We start from the raw sequence: 19,414 nt of genomic DNA, 5'->3' as shown, positions 1-19,414 counted from the left end.
TGTCCGAGAATGAGTTTGGATGCCCTGTGGTTTATCAGAAACTCCGAAATTCACAGACAGGTCAACATTCCCTACATCATATCTCTCCTTCACTTCTCCTTCTCCTTCTCCTAGCTGAAAGGTTCTTCATCAAGACAATTAATCATCCGAGCCCACTGATCAAGCAAGCTTCAGACTATAATGAAGCAGATTTCTGCAAATACAAGAGACCCAAATCAATTCTATGCTCAGCTGAATACAATTAATCTCACTGCCCTTTCATTGCGAGATTAAAGCTCAATAATCCTCCACCCAAAGAACTTTCCTTTTCAGAAGGAGGGGAATATGAAAATCATTTAGGCCACACTCATGAAGTCAGTATCGTTCTGCGTTCTGCCTTAGTATCTCCACTGTGGGCCTGGCACACACTGACGAGACCTCAATAAAGGTTGAAACTGGTATGGTAGTGCCCCCCTTTCCCCTTAATGCATAGCAGTATACATGTCTGCAAGGAGATGTACTATGCATTATGGGAGATACTGAGACAAGCAATTGAGAGCTCGATCCACCTTTGCTGTGAGTCGCCCGGTGTTGTGCTACCTTACCTCAGTCCTGATGATATTTTCTGGCACAAACTTTGTTAGCTCGCACTTGGATAAAGGATTAAACTAAATTTATTATAGTCTAACCAAGTGAAAAATAAACTTTCAACATCTTTTCTAAATCCCGAGTAATTTAATAAATAGGTTGCACACCTTTTGGCAACTCCTATAGGTAAGGATGACTTCTCCCATTGCTTCTGCCTTAGTATCTCCACTCCGGGCCTGGATCCCACTGACGGGACCTCAATAAAGGTATGGGTAGTTCCCCCCCTTAATGCATAGCAGTATACATGTCCGCAAGGCGATGTGCTATGCATTATGGGAGATACTGAGGCAAGGAGTTGAGAGCTCGATCCACCTTTGCTGCGATTTTTTCCCGGTGTTGTACTACCTTACCTCAGTCCTGAAGATATTTTTAGGTGCAAACTTTGTTTGCTCACACTTGGATAAAGGATTAAACTAAATTAATTTTATTATTGGTGTTTGTTCGTGGTGAACATGAAATATTTTTAATAAAGAAATTTTTAATATGTAAATTTATTTATTAATAAATTCGTTACTGATTAGGAAAAAAAGTTTTTTTTTTTTTTTTTCTGAAAACCGCCACTGGTTTTCAGAAAAAAAAATTGAAAATGGGTATGACTTACCAAGAAGCTTCTATTCTCCATCACGTCTTTTGTCCTCGAGAGCGATTTCCCTGTGTGCAACGTCAAAATTATCTACCAAAATAGAGACATTTTCCTTCCCATTACATCAAGCAATAATTACCAGTAATTTAAGACTTGAAATACGTAATGATCAATCCTTGACAAATTACTAATGAGAAGTGAAAGATGTGCGCAATTGTAGGCCAGTAGACTAAAAAAGCTATTAAGAAGTGCATATGATTGGTGCGGTATTAGCAAAAGATCGCGCGACCCAAACAAAAAGCAACAATTGAAGGGAAATGCTAATTCTCTTAAACCGATTTCCATAATATCTGCAATACATTCACTATGTATTTCTTACTTTTAACACTTTCAGATGGGTAGGGTCAAGCGAAACCTTATGTTGAACAGGAAACATGTGGTTTTGCTTGAATCTATATAGCAGTTTCTTTTGGAGGGGAGAGGTAACTTATTAGTTAGTGTTTATATTCCCAGTTGTCTGTAATTGCACTATTTGTTGAGAAATATATTACAAAGTCTGCAGATCTCTGTGAACCTTATTTAGTGACATGATATAACTAATTGTTTTTTGTGTTTTTCTGCAGTATAGTTGCTGCTGTGAAGGGCGTTTTAATATAAACTGACTATAAACCCGAGAATTATAACAAATTGAGATTTATTTGCAAATGCAACATGTTTCGTCGAGATTGACTTAATCAGGCGTTAAGAACATAGAAAGATATTAAAAGACACTGAAACAAACATTGAGACACTCTAAAGCTATACAATTATAAAGTTATGATATTCGACTGTAGATTACAGTTATTATGAACTTGTGCTATAGTCCGTGTTAAAGTTCTATTGTTGTACACTTGTGCGTGTGTGGAACCACGCGATCTCCAGTATCTGATAGTAGAGCTGAAAGAGTCAGGCAAATTATAGCTGAGATTATTGTTCATATGAAGAGGGTCCAAGGTGATTTCTTTTGACTCTACAATGCGGCGTTCTATCTCATCATGGCAAATGTGTAGGTTTAAAGTTGTTGTCAAATTTACTTCATGTTTGCGGCTTTCGTTGTTCGTGTTTATTGAAAACAGGACATGGCCTGATAGGGCAGTAGCTCTGGTTTTCTTGTAAGCAATGTCTCTCTGGTGTTCCTCGAGATGTAGGAGGATAGATTTCTCCGTTTGGCCATAGTAAGGTTTTCCGCACTCACATGTGACCTTGTATACACCTTGAAATTGTAGAAGGTTGTGTGGTTGTTTATAGTTTCTGAAACTTGATCTTATTTTTGGAAGAGTCGAGAAGCACGTTTGTATGTTGAATTTCTTTAAGATCGTACTCAGTTTTTTGGATAGTGTGCTGATATATGGCAAAGAGATATAACCTTTGGAGTCGTCCTGTGTCTCTACGTTGCTACGTTGACGGTGGGATAATTCTTTGTTGATACTTTTTAAAGAGTAGCCATTGCTTTTAAAGGTCCACTTAAGATGTTGTAGTTCTTTTTTTAGTTCTTCTTCATGTGACAGTACAGATCTTGTTCAATTCGCAAGAGTTGATATAATACCCAACTTTTGCGCTGGATGGTGATGTGAAGAAGCATGCAAATATCTGTCCGTGTGTGTTGGCTTTCTAAATATAGAGACTTTTATTGATTCAGGCGTCTTGGTGAGTTTAACATCAAGCAAACAGAGCGAACTATTTTCTTTAATCTCCATGGTCAATTTTATATCCTGATGGAGGTTGTTTAAATGGTTGAGAAACCTGTGAAGATTCTCAATGCCATGCTCCCATATGAGGAATATATCGTCCACATATCTAAGCCAAATTCTTGGTTTTAAACTAAAAGAGCAGATTGCCTTTTGTTCAAAATCCTCGAAAAAAATGTTGGCTATAGGAGAGAGGGGGCTTCCCATAGCTAATCCTTTGACCTGTTTATATAGTTTACCTTCGAATTCAAAATAGCCAGAGTTTACACAGTGAGATAGTAGAGAGAACATTTTATTTGAAATTTTGTTCTTTAAAATATGGAGAATTTCTTGTGTCGGAATGTTGGTAAAGAGTGCTACCACGTCAAAGCTCACCAAGATGTCAGAAGATTTGAGTTTAATGTCCTTGATTTTAGAGACAACGTCTGTTGAGTTTTTAATATAAGAAGATTTTCCCGCATAAGCTTTTAACGATGACGCGAGATATTTAGATAATCTGTAGGTGGGTGAGTCTAGGCTGTCTGCTATAGGTCTCAGTGGATAGTTTTCTTTATGAACCTTAGGGAGACCATAAAGCCTTGGAATCAGTGGGTGTAAAGAACGGATGGAAAGCCGTGTATTTCGTGGAATTTCTGTGGTCTTTTGTACGAGATTATTGGTTCTATTCTGTATTTCTGCAAACACTCAGATGTAAGACTTACATCTGCAAACACAACTATGGCCATTCAGGCTTGGCTGACCATGTTTTGGATACCACCCACAGGGTATCTTGGAACACCACCATGTCCACCACAGCAAATTCAAGAAAGAGAGACTTTTCTTGGAAGCAGCAGCAGCTCTCAAAAACCAACCAAATCTGAATAAATACGGCTGTATTAAGCTTCCGAAGATTTGGGAAACACTCATCACCAGAGATCCCACCTTACATTCCAGGCCACCTACTACTGCCCTTAGAGGGCGCTCCAACTAGATCGGACTTTAGTGTCACCCACGTGGTTGGGCTCAGTATTGTTTATTATTTGTGTGTATGTTACATTAACTGTTTTTGTAATCCCCGTAGATGTCCTAGTTACTAGGACGAAATATAGGAAGTCTTAAATTCTATTTTAATTCTTTTTGAGTGTTGTAAAAAAATCCATTAAGCCTTCAACATCAAGTCCTCCTCCATCAGCTCCAACCATCTCTTCTTTGGCCACCCTCTTTCCTCTTTCCCTGCACATCCATCTGCATGACCTTTCTTTCCACATCCTTATCCTCTCTCCTCATCACATGACCAAACCATCTCAACCTTGCCTCCTGTATCATCGTTTCTAAGTTCGCAACTTGCACCATTTCCTTTACATAGTAATTCTCAGACGATCCTTTCTGGTCACACCGCACATCCATCTCTGCTACCTCCATCCTGCTGATGTTTCCATAGCTGGTCTCACTACTGTCCTGTAGATTTTGCCTTTTAGATTAATAGGCATCCTCTTATCACATAGTACTCCAACCATCTCTCTCTCTCCAGTTCCTCCATCCAGCTTGTATTCCTACATCCCACTTCCTTCTCAGTCTCTCCATCCTCTTTCACTGTTGAACCTAAGTATCTCAAGTGCTTAACCTTCCTGATGACATTTCCTTCCAACTCCAGATTTGTCTCCTGGCATCCATCCACTTTGCAACACATATACTGTGTATCACTTCTGCTTAGTCTTATACCTCTCTTCCAGTATTCCAGTTTAGCTGCTACTTCTCTTGATTCTGCACACAGCACGATGTCATCCGCATACAATATTGTCCAAGGTACGCCTTCTCTCACCTGCTACGTTACCACCTCCATCACAATATGAAACAGGAATGGATATAATGCTGACCCTTGATGCATACTAACTGTCACTTGAAAACTTTCGGTCTCTCCCAGACAGGTCCAAACTCTTGTCTTCACATTTCTGTACATCTCCTGCACCAACCTGACATATTTCTCTGGTATCTTCTTCTCCCTCACAGACGTCTTGCTTTGGCACTCTATCGTATGCTTCCTCCAGATCAATAAACGCCAGATGTAGCTCCCATTGTGCCTCTCGAAACTTTTCCATCATCTGCCATAATCCAAAGATAGCATCTGTCTTTGGATTATGGCAGTTGATCGACTAGGCATGAAGCCAAATTGCTCCTTTGCAATCTCCACCTCCTTCCTCAATCTTCTATCAAGAATCCTTTCTAGGATTTTCATTGTGTAGGACATCAACTTTATTTCTCTGTAATTCTTACAGTCTTATGCATTTCCCTTTACCTTTGTAAATGGGGACAAGAGTACTTTCCCTCCATTCCTTGGGTATATTTTCCTGTTGGCAAACTTTTATGAACAGGTCCCACAGCAGATCAATTCCCTCTTTCCCCAGTACCCTCCATGCCTCCACTGGGTTCCTGCCCACCGATTTTCCATTCTTCATCCTCTTTATGGCCTCCTGTCGTGACGTGTTCTCTTGACGTTCGAATCCGCCATTTTGCTAAAAGTCACTTTCATAAAATAAAGGAAAACTAATTGCAAATTAATCACTGATCTAATGGGAGAGAAATTTCTATTATACTGCGCCACTCTATCCTTAGATAAGTCTATATGAATTAGTAAGTTTAATCCAAAATTAGTTAGCAGTCTTTTCATTCAGTCAGGCCGATGGTATTTATTTTCTTTCTTTCTGGGATTCCCGCTAGATTCGAGTTTTTGTGAACGGTGCAGTAAAAAGAAATTCAGGCAAACACAATATTTAAATTAACAAACAAAATATTTAATATATGATTATTTGACAAACACATAAATTCCACTTCTAAATATGACAAACCAGTCAAGTTAGCACATCAAGTCAAGTCATTCATATTAATCCAATCTTTCAAACTTTCTCAAACAAATTCACAGTTTCAGAATCACAAAGTTTCTTTACTCAAATTATTACAATAGAATTTCTTATTTATTCAGTTTCCATGTATCTCTCAGCTACACCCTACGATTACTCATAACAGGCACTAACCACGGTAGATATCACTTCAATGTCTATATTTTCAACTCTCAGCCTCGATGGTAAGCTACAGTTAATGTTAGAAACAGCACAACGGAACTAATACTTAAATCTGCATACACTGAAATAAACTAATATGACTGTCCTTACCAGAAATAATCTTCAGTACTTCCAATATTTTGTGAGCACACTTTCAAATTGTATTTATCACACTTGCGAAACACTAAATAACTAAAGCATTACTAATCGCGCTTCAAAAATCCAGATAACAACTATAAGGTACATTAATTATTCTTATTTATCATTCATCAACTAGTTTAACTCCGTACAATTCCCTTTCATGGTAGTACAGAAATAAGTCGTAATTGTAGACTGACTGGATTTATTCAGTATTCTTCTTTGAATGTCCATTTCTCTAATTATCCGATTATGGCAATAATTTCTTTTTGTTACTACGGCTGGTTTTGCTTTCAGCCAACTATAAGATTCACTTATATAAAAAAATATCTATTCAACTCCTATCCTTAGGAATCTTTTAATTACTTCTACTTCTTTAGTTTACTTCCTTGCTACCTTATAGTTCCAAAGTTCCGTTCCGACTCCCTACTTACTACTACGTATCTATTTTCTCTTCTCCTCTACAAACGCTCCCTTCACACGCGCTCGTTTATTTCCACGCGTCTCTATGACAACCGATAGACGTAAACATTCTCGCGAATGTTACATTAGGTTATATAACTACATTCAGTTATTACATAACGTTAACTTTCATGAAAAGAATAAAGAGAATATTTGCATTCCAATAAATGCATAGTTAAATTACAAATATAAGTTCTTACAATATTGACAAAATAATAAATAAAACAGCTTAATAATATTTAATACAGAATCTATTTACCATTAAAACATTTCTTTGATTAAGCAATTAAATATTTGACATAATTAAGGAAGTTATATGATATCAATTATAATTTATGGTATTTACATTAAATAATATTTACAAATATAGTTCTTGTGACGGAAAATCATGTTGGATTCTGAATCAAATAACATTTATTCTATTTTCTACATAATTAGAATCCAACACTCCTTTACCTCCACTCTATTGATGTTCTGTACCATCCCCTCATAAGGTTGCCCACCTTCTCTGTGAGACTTTGCATTTTCCTCATTCAAAAGCCCCTCAAAGTATACTCTCCATCTCTTTCTTATATCCACATCCTTCCTTAATACTTTTCCTCCAGAGTTTTTGATCTGCTTCACATGTAAGATGCCCTTTGATGCCTTATTTCTACATTTTGCCAATCGATAAATTTTTCTCTGTCCTTCCTTTGTTTCTAATTGATCATAAATATCTTGATATGCCATGGCCTTCGCTTGCATAACAACTCTCTTGGCTTCTCTCTTTCTCACTGTACTCCTTTCTGTCCTCATCCACTCTTGACTCATCCCACTTCTGCTTAGTCATCACTGCTTCTTGTATATTATTATTCCACCACAAACCCTCCTTCTACTAATCTTTCCAGATGTTTCACAAAGCACGTTGATTGCACAGTTCAGAATTGCTTTTGAATTATGTCTCCACCAATCTTGTACACGGACAAACGTATTTAAGTGCAAAAATATGAAAAACCAACTTGCTCTTGGAATGCTTTTCTTTTTGCAAACCCAAAATGTTTATTATGAAGATATGCACTGCTCTGATATTGTGGTTAATCCTATCTTCATAGTGTTCGATTGTATGTGTTCTATTTACTGGTTTCACTAGTGTTTTATTAGTTAAATATCTTAACATGCCAAAAAAAAAAATTAATTTTTAAAACATATATTTGCTAGCAAAGCTGGTTGAGTAGGTTGTGTACCTGCTCTCCAACTAAGAAGATAAAGTTTGAAATCCTGCCACAGGCATGGATGTTTGTAATCATCTTTAGATGAATTTCATAACATGGAATGAGAACCTCTCTCTGCTTATCAGAGGCCTCAAGTAGCTTATAAAAGATCAATGTTTGGTCTTTAGAGAAGAGTTTTCGGTCTATGTAAAAAATACAAAAATGTTAAAAGAAAATAATTTTATCCATAAAAGGTTGTAAACCTATACTACATTAGTAGCCTTAGTTTGCCCATGCTACTAAGTAGATTAACAACCTTTCATGGATGGGAGACATAAAAAAAGGGTTTATGGAACTCTTTGTTCTGCAATAGTATTATAACAAATCCTGGTTATAATATTTTTATAATACTCAGAGAAGAATAAAGGTTAAGAAGCAAAAGGTGAAGATACCTTAGGTATCTTCTTCATGACAAATGAAATTCACATGCAGTGTATCTTTATTTTAAATGAAAACCTGGTTCTTGCTTTCATACATAGAACACTGCAGTAATGTGCTGTATGTTCTGTAACCTCTTATGTATGAATGCATACACACACTGTTATATAAAATGAAAATTCACGTGTTATTGATTGTATTAGGAAAGCAAATAAGAAATAATTTTTGAAAGCTGAAAAAATGGGAAAAAAATGTTTCTGTTATTTAATACTTTTAGATTCTTTCACAGTGGATCCCACATTGTCACTTCACTCCTATAAAAGAACATTACATAAATTATGGATAAATGTTTTTAAGAGTACTAAGAAAATTCTATATGGTTTGCCTTATGTAAAAGATCAAGAAAAATACTATGTAGCATTCAGTTAAACAGTCCAAAGCAATGATTTCAAACTTTTTAAAGAATACCCCCTTTTTTTGTAAAAGCATTCTTGTACCCCCTATACTTTTCATAGCACCGTATTGACTTATAATTTTCTTAGTATGTATTTTGTTTAGTAAAATTAATATGTTTTTACAGTTATTTGATAGTACACAATACTACTTCAAACGAAACTAAAAGTAAAATAGCACACAGAGAGAGGGAGGGATGATCTTAAAAATTCTTCTTCTTCATCCATAGTCTATGTAGACCATTAGGCACTATAAATTTGACAGTCCTAACGTACTCTCTCTCCAGGTGTTTCTGGTTTGGGATCTCCTTAACAATGTGGAGAATGAAGAATTAGTCCAGTTTCTAATATTATCTATCCAGGTGATACCAGGCCACCCCTGGTATTTTTTTATCATACGTCAGGCCCTTTAGTGCTATTTTAGGCCATCCGATCTAGTTATGTGGCCCAGCGACTAGGGCAGTTTCTGATATATTTTAGTGATATTTTCTTGTGTTCTAGCAATGATATGAATTTTCCTTCTAACCTCGTCATTAGTTACATGTGCAGTGTATAGTATCTACGAAGTTTTCTGTAGCACTTCATCTAGTCTAAGATAAGACTATTAGTCTTTTCTTTTCTTTTCTTCCTTTAGCATTGTCCAACTCTCGCATTTGTATAGTAAGACAGAATTAAGAAGGGCATTGATGGGATAGAGTCTTGTAATTAGCTGTATTTTATTGTCCTTCCAAAGTGACTGTAATCTCCTGAAGGGCAACAGTTGCTTTAGCAATGTGAGCTTTAATGTCCGGCTATCTCTGTGTTTTACGCTTCCCAAGTAGATGAATCTTTCTAGTTTTTCAATTTTTCATTTACTGAAATTTTTCATAGGCTTGTTGCCTGAAGACATTGTTTTTAATTTGTGAATGCTGATATTGATATTGGTTCGAAGATACATTGTGGTTGGTTGGTGAATTTAGTGCTTGTGTAAAATTGGCGATTTTTGTCTGTTTTATTGTGTTTTTCCCCTTAGAAATTAGTGTTTTATAGCATATTTTTATTAAGATATTTCATAATAAGTAAAAGTTTAAAATGGCACCAAAAATGCACTAGAAACATAATGCTAAGAAGAGCACTACAGGTGAGAATAAGAAGGCTAGCCCCACTAACGAGGTTATTGGAGATATGGAGGAGGTTAATGCAAAATGAATTAACTTCCAAAATAGAAAAATAAAGTAGATCATCAGAGATGATGCAGGAATTACAAAAAGTCGAGAGGTGTTTAAATGAACATAGGGAGAAATAGAAAATTAAGCAACAAAATAAGAAACAACAAAGCACGGAAGCAATAAGTAAGGAAGACTCATCCTAGATGAGTCTTTGACTTCATGAGGTCGTGTTTAATAATAATAATAAGTAACAGAAATCAGGTAAGTGACGTTGTTTGTAAAAAGAAGGATGTCATTTGATATGGTGACTCTATAATAAAACATGTTATTGAGGAGTGAGTTATAACTTCAAGTTTTCCTAGAGCAAAAATTAAGAATATAAAGGAAGCAATTCTAAAACAGAAAAGAAAAGTAAACAAGATTGTAATTGTAATAGATACTAATGACTTAACTAGCAATAAGTTCAGTATGAAAGAGGACATAAAATGGTTGTTGGAAGAGGTGATAGTGAAGAGTGAGAAAGTGAAAATTATCAGTATTTTACCTCAATATGATAAAAATGAATTATAAGGCTATTATGGCAAACAATTCGATGTGTAGAAGGAATAGATACAAGTTTTGGAATGTATGGAGTGAGTTTGAGAGAAGATTGGATTTGTATAAGAGAGGCGGCCTACACTGAATGCGTTTGGTATTAGGATTCTTGTTGAGAGGCTTATACGCTGGTTAAACATGATAACTAATAATTAAGGAATTGACAGCGTACACTAGAAATATAAATTAAATAAACTTTAATATATACTTTCCGATATTTCGGCAAACGTCATGTTGCCATCTTCTTGGGAACTTAATACAAAGACAAGTGCACACAACTACTACATAACAGCAAATGAGAACCGAAGCTAGGAAGCTAATGTTTTCCTAAAGTCCTGATGGTTCCCCCTGGCGGGCTATATTGGTAGATCTTGGCCTTTGGGATGAAGTTCTTCTGATAAATGTTTCCCAAATTTGGGGCAGTCTCATGCATCCAAATTTGTTGAGGTTTGGCATGTTCCTAAGGGCTGAGGCTGATTCCATGAATAGTCTTTATTTTATTCTCACCTTATTCTGTGGTGAGTATCCAAAGCATGGTCTGCAAGCCCAGAGTGGCTGTACTGGTGAAATCGGATGTAATCCTTGTGTTCTGAGATTCTGATATTTGCTGTCCTGCCTGTTTGGCAAAAGTCCAAAGTTAGGAGTTGTGAAAAACTAATAACTGTTATGAGACCTAACACAGAGAGTCAGGAAAACTAAATTATAAAGGGAAGAATGGTGAGAATGTGAGTGTAAGAGCAACAATGTTATATAACTGTGTTAATTATGGGAATGGGCTTTGTCATGGAAATGTTGATGAGGAGAAAGAACGATTTCGACTTTGTGTTCATCCGGTTCAGACCCATCAAACGTGTGCAAAGATGTCTACAAGTATAAGGCATTAGAGAAGAATAGAGATCTGCAAGTTTAACTGTGCCATGCAGACTGCAGACAAGAGTATACAAAAGCACATGCAGGTAGATTATGATGTCTGTACATGAATGCTAGGAGTATCAGAAACAAAGGGGGGGGGGAGTTTGTTGCCTTGGTCAATATGTTGGGACCTCAGATTGTAGGAATTAGTGAGACCTGGCTATCAGAATCACACATGCTAACTGGTATCGAGTGTAATGGGTACAGCAGTTTTAGGAAGGACAGAGAGGATAGGAGAAGAGGGGGAGTGATGCTAATGACATCAGATGACTTAAATCCAGTCAGAGTTAAAACCTACGACTGTAGTACTACTACTAACAGTATTTCATGTGGCAGTGAGTCGGAAGACATCTGGTGTGAGGTGGAATCTAACAAGAGCAATTACATAGCAGGGTGTTGTTACAGACCTGGTGGATCAGTCACTAGTGATGAAGAAATGCATCACGAAATAGACAAGATGAGTGCAAAAAAGAGTAATCATAATGGGAGACTTTAATTATCCAAATACTGATTGGCAGCAGTAGAATCTCATGAGAAGAATGAAAATGCATTTATTGAGCTGTTGTTGTGGAACAACTTCCTCAAGCAGCATGTGACACAAGGAACTCCAGGTCAAAGTGTTAGATATCAGAGGGCGTTTCAGTTAAAGACGTAACTATTCTGCCTTCAGTTGGTGACAGTGTTCATGCAGTACTGACTTAGGAAGTGACTAAGTTTATGAATGTTTCATTCAGAAAAGGTTACATGCTGAAATATAAAGCAGGAAATTATACTCAGACAGAGGGGTATCCTGAGTTCAGCGGAACGGGATCAGTTGCTGGATGGAAAAAATATCGACAGTGTATGGGAGGCATTTAAATATTTCTGATATCGCATCATTTACTTAAATGATGCGATATCAGAATGTGTCCCGAGAGTTTGAAGAATAAATAGGGTAGGAGGCAAATGGATATATAATCTTATTAAGCAAGAGATTCATCCTTCTCTTATGAATTATGCATAAGGATGATGTCTGTTATGAAAATTATAAGCAGCAGGCTAGAATAGTCACAACTGTTGTATGGAAAGCAAAGTCTGAGTACGAAAAGAAACTGTCTCTACGTGATAAAGACAACCTACAAGAATTCTATCAATATTCGATCAAAGAATGAATATGAAAGAATAACTCTCTAAATGCAGACGCAGAATAGGTGGGTCAACTAATGAGTGCCCATTTTTTAAAAAGCTATCAATCTGGAATGTGCAACATCGAGTGCACTGCTACCTCTTCACTGGATGAAGAAACTTGGGTGTGTGAGGATGAGGTATTAGAGCTGTTGCACAAACTGAATAAGAATTCAGCAATAGAGACTGATGGGATATCAAGATGTGTGCTAAAAGAGTGTTCAGCTGAACTAACTGTTCCTTTAAGCAGGATGTTTAATATGAGTCTCCGAACAAGGAAGATTCTGCAGGAATGAAAAGAATGTATGGAAACTGCATTGCGCAAGGACCGATGTATCCAACTATCAACCAATTAATATCTCAGGAGTGGTGGTGGTGGTGAAGATTTTGGAAAAATTGGTTAGGGCTCGCATTCAGAAATGGGTTGATAGTGAATCTCTACTTTGCAATGAGCAACATGAGTTTACTAAGGGAAAGTCATGTTTTTGCAACTTGTTCACATTCCATAACAATGTTACCATTGAACTAGACAAGGGGAATGGATATACACCATGATACCTTTGGATTTTGATAAGGTTTTTTACAGAATACAGCATGGTAGACCATTCCATAAATTGGAGAATATGGGTTTGGATTATAGAATATTAGCATGGATAAGAGGATGGCTGACTGACAGATATCAAAAAGTGGTCTATGGGGGGATGTGAGTCTGCAAGACCACATCCCCCCCATGCATTGATCCACGTACCACAAGGATCAGTGCTTGGTCCACTGTTATTCAATCTGTACATTAAAGATATTGGGAAGGATTTGACAAGAGACATACAGCAAGTACTGCATATCAGAAATGCTAATGATATGCAATACTTTGCAGAATGATTTGAGAATAGGCTGGAATTGTGGGTATAGGAAAATGTATAACAGTTCAATGTCAGTAAATGTAAAGTCATTTACTTTGGTGTAATTAGATATTAATGTCATATTATATTGGTGGGATTATGCTATAAGAAACTGATGAGGCTAGGGATCTTGGTGGGTTAGTACATAGCAAGTTGAAGTTCAGGGGCCATTTAGCAAAGATTGTAAATAAAACTCAAAAGATAACACAGGCCTGTGATTTAAAAGTTGTCTGAAAAATAATAATTGATTCTTACAGATCTTTAGGTGCTGAGTTCAGAAAAATTAATAAAAAAATTCCATCGCCCACCAATTTTACCCAATTTCTAATTTTATCATTTTATTAGTAGTATTTGGATTTAAATTCAGCACATTGGTATTTATTTTCATTCTCCTTTATTTACAGCTAATTAGTTGTATAAGTGCATTTTTGAAATGCCTTTTCATGGTAAATAAAGAAATTTCCACGAAACTTCTCATTCTTAAGATAGGAAAAGGAGGGAGGAATGCAGATAAAAGTGCTGGTGGCTACTTTGAATCTGATTCGCCAAGATAATGGATGACTTTCCTGTTGTCACAGCCACTTACATTTCTTGTGTGATTCTTTAGTTGAACTTTAGTCATTGACTACTAAGGTTATCATATTTCTGAAAGGTGGCATATTTTCTAAGCTAGTGCGAAGATTTAATTGAATGTGTTTGCGTTTTTTTTTTAATGTTTTTACGTAGTGTAGTGTAATAGTGTTGATGTCATTCGTTTAACTGTGTTTTCAGTGGTATTTGTAATGGCTTCAAGAGGTTGCAAAAATTCACCTAACAAAGAGGATACACCAAATATGCTTTTTGTGCAAGTGGGACAGCTGAGATCAAGAGCAACATTGGATCAAGAAGGAATGGCCAGAAAGAATCACATTAGAACCTGGAAGTAAAAATATGTTACACGAAACTTTGGTTGCTTGGGAAAAAATCCTTTTACTCCCGCTTCACATAAAGCTGGAAATTGATGAAGCAATTTGTCAAGGCCTTGTCAAAAGAAGGAGAGTGTTTTAAATACATCTATGCAAAATTTCTGAGATTATCTACAGCAAAATTGAAAGAAGGTATTTTTATCGGTCCAGACATCAGGAAACTTATGAAGGATAAACTGTTTGAAGAAAAAATGGCAAGTGTTGAAAAAGAAGCATGGAAATATTTGAAAGAGGTGATGACCAAATTTTTAGGAAATCACAAAGACCCCAACTATAAACTGATTGTGGAAGACATGCTACAGAAATTCAAGCATTTGGGATGCTTCATGAACTAAAAAGTGCACTTTCTGAACTCTCATTTAGACTACTTTCTTGAGAATCTGGGAACTGTCAGCAAAGAGCAATTCCACCAAGACATGAAGGAGATGGAAAGAAGGTATCAGGGCAGGTGGAATGCTTACATGATGGCAGACTATTGCTGGATGATGCACACAGAGACAACCCAGGAAAAGAATTTCATAGAAAAAGTTCAAAAAAGAAGCTTTGAAGGAAAAAGCAAAAGACACCACAACAAAATATAAAGTATGTATTAAAGATTAATCTTTAATTACTTAAAAAAATTTTTTTTCCAATACTTTCATTCCAAAAATGTTTACGGGAAATTTTAAATACTGTTATTTTACTTAATATACAGGGTGTTCGGGATAAATTTGACATATTTATAATTAATTATATTTTTCCGTAAGTTACATGTATTAACACACACTTCTCTTCATTTAAAAGTTTGGACCCTTCTTCATTCATATACAAGATGTCAGAAAGGATGGATAGCTGGAACCCACCTGAATCATGGAAGAAAATAACTTGTATCATGATGATTCGTGCCCGCCATCAAAATAAGGATATTACGACTGCTGCCCAATGCTCCCTGAATACAGTAAAAACAATCAGGCATGAACTAGAGACTTGCAATGGTGACTACGAGGATGTAGCAAGAAGAAAGATCCCTAGCAGACGATCTGATTGCGTTCGTACAGCAGAATTCCTCGCAAATCTGCAGGAACAGGTGTTGAAGAACCCTGGCATTGGAATTCGGGCTTTGTTCGTGGAGTTGCTAACTGTAGTCAAGCCCTGGATAACAAGGGTAGCCAATGGTAGGCCGTATGTATGGCAGCAGGATTCGGCCCCTTGCCACACCTCTGGGAAAAGTCAAAAATGGTTGTCTGAAAATTTCTACGACTTCACCAGTCCAAATGTTTGGCCTCCAAACTCCCCAGACCTTAACCCCATGGATTATTTTGTATGGGGCGCAGTTGAAAAAGACACCAATCGCACTTCCAGTAATACAAAAGCCCAGTTAATGGATAAAATTAAAACAGTTTTTGCGGCCCTTCCCAGGGAGACTGTAGCATCAGCTTTCGAGGTTCCGAAGCAGAATTGAAGCTGTGATCGATGCTAATGGTGGTTATTTTGAGTAAATCTTGTTGATAGTATTGTAATTAACTCTGCCTGTAATGTTTTTTTGTCAATTCATTAAATTTAATAGATACAAAGAAGATTTTCTTTTTCCTTACGAAACTGTCAAATTTATCCCGAACACCCTGTATATGTGTTTTAAAGCTATTTTACTGTAATAATGAGATCCACTTTGTGAAAAATTGTTACGTGATAGAGAAAAATAGAAGAGATATTTGAAATCAGCGGTCAATAATAAATCAGAAACAGTTAATAGTTTCCAGACAACTTTTCATGACTTCAATTTTGCAGGCCTGTGTAATTGCAATGCTGAAACAAACTTTCACATGTAAAGATAAGGATGTCATTTTGCCTCTTTACAAGGCCTTGATAAGATCTCACTTGGACTACTGCATGCAGGTCTGGTCTCCTGGTTTCTGTGCGATTCTGATATAGTGAAGAGAGTGCACAGGACAGTGTTAAAAATGATATCAGGATTGTTGAATACTGATTATGAAGATTGAACTTGAGAATTTTTAGACTGCAGATACTAGCAAACAGTAGAAAGAGGAGTGATATGATTGAGAACTTTTGAATGGGTCATACAGGATTTCAGTTGATGGAATTTTTCAATTTATGGAGAGTGCATCCTTGGAAGCTGAGAATGAATGCGACTAAGAAGGTGGGTGAGGGATAGATTTTTCTTTCATAGGGTGGTGCATGATTGGAATGGGTTGTCATTGTATGTTGTGAGTGCAAGCAGTGTGAATGAATTCAAGAATAAATACGAAAGCTGGTGCGTGTAGTATTTGGCCTCCCTTGATGAGTCCCTGACTCCCTGGAGGTCTCTCTTAATAATAATCACTGTCTTAGAAACCCTGTTTAATTCTTGAAACTGATGTTCATTCTCTGCTATTAGGTCAATGTCACTGGTGAATCTGAGATTATTGAGTTTTTTACTGCCAACTGCAATTACAATAGCATTGTTTTCCTAGGCTAAGTCTACTATATATTCCAAATAAAGGTTAAAAGCATAAGCAAAAATATGTAGCCTTGATGCATGCCTCTTTCCATTTTGAAAGGCTTGCTGTAGTTGCAATATTGATTTCTATTAGCATTTCTGAGGAACGGTAAAGAATTTTAATTAGGTGTACTATTTTATTATCTATTTCATACTGGTTCAGGCTTCTCCACAATGCCTCATGATACTGAATCAAAGGCCTTTTGTATATCTATAAAATTGTGACATAGTATTTTATTATGTTCAATATATTTTTCTCCAATATGTATTGTAAATAAATGATCTATTGCACTTTTATTTTTACTGAATCCTGCTTGGTTCTCTGAAAGTATATTTTCTATTTTCCTCTCATCCTAGAGAGTAAGATTTTCAGGAAAATTTTGCTTGAACGACTGATTAACTGATAGTTTTATAACCGTTACATTTTGTACTATTCCCCTCCTTTTTGTTTTTTAGGTATAGGAATCAGAACAGGGGTGTACCAATCTTTAGGCTATGATTCATTGTTCAACACTTGCTGATAAATTTTGAACAGGGCATCTATGATAGGATTTTCCCTTGCTTTCAGTAGTTCTAAAGTTATCCCATCTATGCTTGGTGATTTTCCCACCTTCAGAGAACTAACTGCCACTTCTACTTCTCTTAACACAGGGAAGTCTCCTCAAGATTTTGATTATTAAGCTATTGTCTTCTAAGAAAAGGTCAGCTGAGTAATCATGCCAATGCTGCAAGATTTTCTTTCCAGTCAAAAGCTTGCCATTTTCATCCTCAATTGACTAATTTTGTGCTATGAAGGGTTTTGTTAATCTCATCATTTGGAAAGCGCTTCTAGGGTTGTTTTCCTCTTCAATCTTCCACATTCATTCAGAATCAAATTGGTTCTCAGCTGTTTTAATTTTGTTTAGTTCTTTATATTTTCCCCTGCTATCGTCATCCTTGTTTATAGTTTTCAGGGTCTCCTTTGATCACACAGTTGTGAAATGTCTTTTGTAATCCAGGGTTTGATTATCCTGCGAAATTTTCCTATTACAGTATCAGATGCTTCTAAAATAGCTTTGAAAAATAGTTTGTGTTCATTATGAGCATCAATACTTATGAATTCTTCTAGGAAGGTATTCAAGGAATTAGCAATGTGGAGTATATATTGTTCTTTGATATGAGGTGATTCCAACTTCTCGACACAATATCTTCTTTGTTTTTAGTTACCTTTTATGTTTTAATTTTAGATTCAAGGTGGCAATTACCAAGTTGTGGTCACTGCTAATATCAGCTCCTGGGAAAGATCTAATCTTAGGAAGGTTAACTAATGTTTTATGTGTTGTCTGAACAAATATGTAATCAATCAAAGTGTGCATGGTTCCATTAGGTGAAGTCCGTGTCCACTTTCTTGATGGCATATGAGGATATAAAGTATTAATAATTGTTAAATTATTCTGAATGGCAAAATCAATAAGTTTGTATTCTATGTCATTGGTTTTACCAAAACCAAATGCACCACAATGGGTGGAATTTCTTCCAGTATCTAAACCAATTTTTGCATTCCAGTCTCCATGGAAAATGAGATAGTCTTTATTTGGAACTGTTAAATTCCAACTATTACTGAGTTAATTTGTCTGTAGAAGTCATTAATACACTCTTCATTATATAATGATGTAGATGCATAGATCTGCATTATTAATACATTTATTGGTTTTCCTTTCAGTCTGACAAGAACAATTCTGCAATTTATAAGTTTAAAATCCATCATATATCTTTTGACAGTTTTAGGAATTAAAAAACCAACTCTCTCTTCTCCTCCTCATTGTATCCCTGAAAGCAAAATATTTCCCTCAGCTGTAACCAATTCTTGTGCTTGTGGCCATCTGATCTCTCAAAGTCCCATGATAGTGTGAGGGTTCATATTATAGTAGTGTAGTAGCTTGAGCTGACCACATTTTTGAAGTGTTCTGACATTCCAGGTATCAATAATAAAACTCCTCCTGAGCTGTAGAGAGTGCTCTTTGTTGGACCATATACTACTATATACTACCAGTAACAGACTTTCCACCAACATTCCTGGCAGTCCCAGAAGGTGGTGCAGTCCTTATTTGTCTGGGCAACGAATGATTTTAAAATTACACTTGTAAATATAAAACTTAGTACAGGTATCCCTTGCTTAACGCGGTTTTGATTATCACGGCAATCCCTCGATATATGCAGCAAGAGTTTTGATTAACGCGCCTTTAACCCTGAGGAGCTCGCAGCTGATCTGACAGATACAAGCAAAATGCTTAATATAAATATTCTCACGCAATTCAGCGTATAGCTTGGAGGTCATGAGTAGCTGTGCATTCATATGTTACAAGTGATATTCGGCACTGTTTTTTGCTGTCAGTTTGGTTTAACACGTTATGTAAAGGTTTGTGATATTTGACAGTAAACTGTATCTGAGAGATACCGTGACCTCTGATATCAGTATAGTATGTTTTTTTTTTTTTTTTAATTCTTTGTTCAATAATTTTTAGATTGTAACTGAAAATAAATAAACCATCGTGTATTACAATAGAGAGTCAAAGACTTATTTATCATATGTCCTCTAGGAGATGTGCTTTACATTTATGG

This window comes from Typopeltis vanoorti, chromosome 20 (genome assembly GCF_054136105.1).
Source record: "Typopeltis vanoorti isolate ZY-2024b chromosome 20, IOZ_Tvanoo_1.0, whole genome shotgun sequence".
In the NCBI taxonomy this organism is placed as follows: domain Eukaryota; kingdom Metazoa; phylum Arthropoda; class Arachnida; order Uropygi; family Thelyphonidae; genus Typopeltis; species Typopeltis vanoorti.
The sequence above is the reverse complement of the archived record's forward strand: the minus strand, read 5'-3'. Positions refer to the sequence as shown.